Source organism: Coenobita brevimanus, chromosome 89 (genome assembly GCF_032717465.1).
Source record: "Coenobita brevimanus isolate Jiangsu-jjx chromosome 89, ASM3271746v2, whole genome shotgun sequence".
Classification (NCBI taxonomy): domain Eukaryota; kingdom Metazoa; phylum Arthropoda; class Malacostraca; order Decapoda; family Coenobitidae; genus Coenobita; species Coenobita brevimanus.
In genome coordinates, this window is record NC_137042.1 from 30,218,484 (window position 1) to 30,219,327 (window position 844).

Genomic DNA, 844 nt, shown 5'->3' on the forward strand with positions numbered 1-844 from the left:
TTCGTTTTTCGTGCAAAAAAGTAACCGTATTTACATTTGGGAAATTTGCGGAAGATTATAAACCTCAGCTGCCGTACCGTCAGTAATAATAGTACTAATAAAAGCAGAATTGTAGTTAGTTGTTAGTAGTAACTTAGGTTCATGAATCCAGTGGAGTGCAGGATAGAGTTACCCTACTCCTGCAGGGTGCCATCTTACTTTCACGGGATAGTAGGCCATAGTAATCAGCCTTTAGAGAAGGGGGCTGATGTCATAGATTAGGCTAGGCTAAATTAAGTAGCTTCTGTTAGGAAATTAGCTTCCCCGGTATTCCTCAGAAGGAGGATGGTGGAGTGCAGGAGGATAGTAATTTCAGCCTGCAGTCCACGGGGTTCACGTTCAGTTGAACCTGGGATATACAACTGCTGCTACGTCTGTCTTCTGTCTTAAGTTTAGCCTTTGGGGGGATAGCAGGAATTAATCAAAATTACATTTACACCTGCCAACGGCCATACCACGTTGAGTACACCGCTTCCCGTCCGATCAGCGAAGTTAAGCAACGTTGGGTCTGGTTAGTACTTGGATGGGTGACCGCCTGGGAACACCAGATGCTGTTGGCATCCCTACGTGTCAAGTGGGGTTGGTGGAGGATTAGTGCCCCTCCCTGTAAAACAATTAACTCTAAGCCCTTGGCCACCCCGTCTGGGATACATGGCGTCTGGCAATGAATGAATGAACATTTGCACCTATTTAAGAATCTGTTGACCATATAAAAAGAAAAACACGAAAAAAAAAAAAAATGAATCCACCTATATACAGTATAGTCAATTTGTTTTCGTCTGACAGAACTGGGCCTCTCCTACAA

The 844-nt window shown here is 44.0% G+C and overlaps 1 non-coding gene across 1 annotated transcript; it reads left to right on the forward strand.

The window, feature by feature from the left end:
* Positions 1 to 480: 480 nt before the first annotated feature.
* LOC145411496 (5S ribosomal RNA) lies at positions 481 to 599 on the forward strand. The gene has a single exon (XR_013899437.1). It is a non-coding gene; the product is annotated as a 5S ribosomal RNA (ribosomal RNA).
* Positions 600 to 844: the final 245 nt, after the last annotated feature.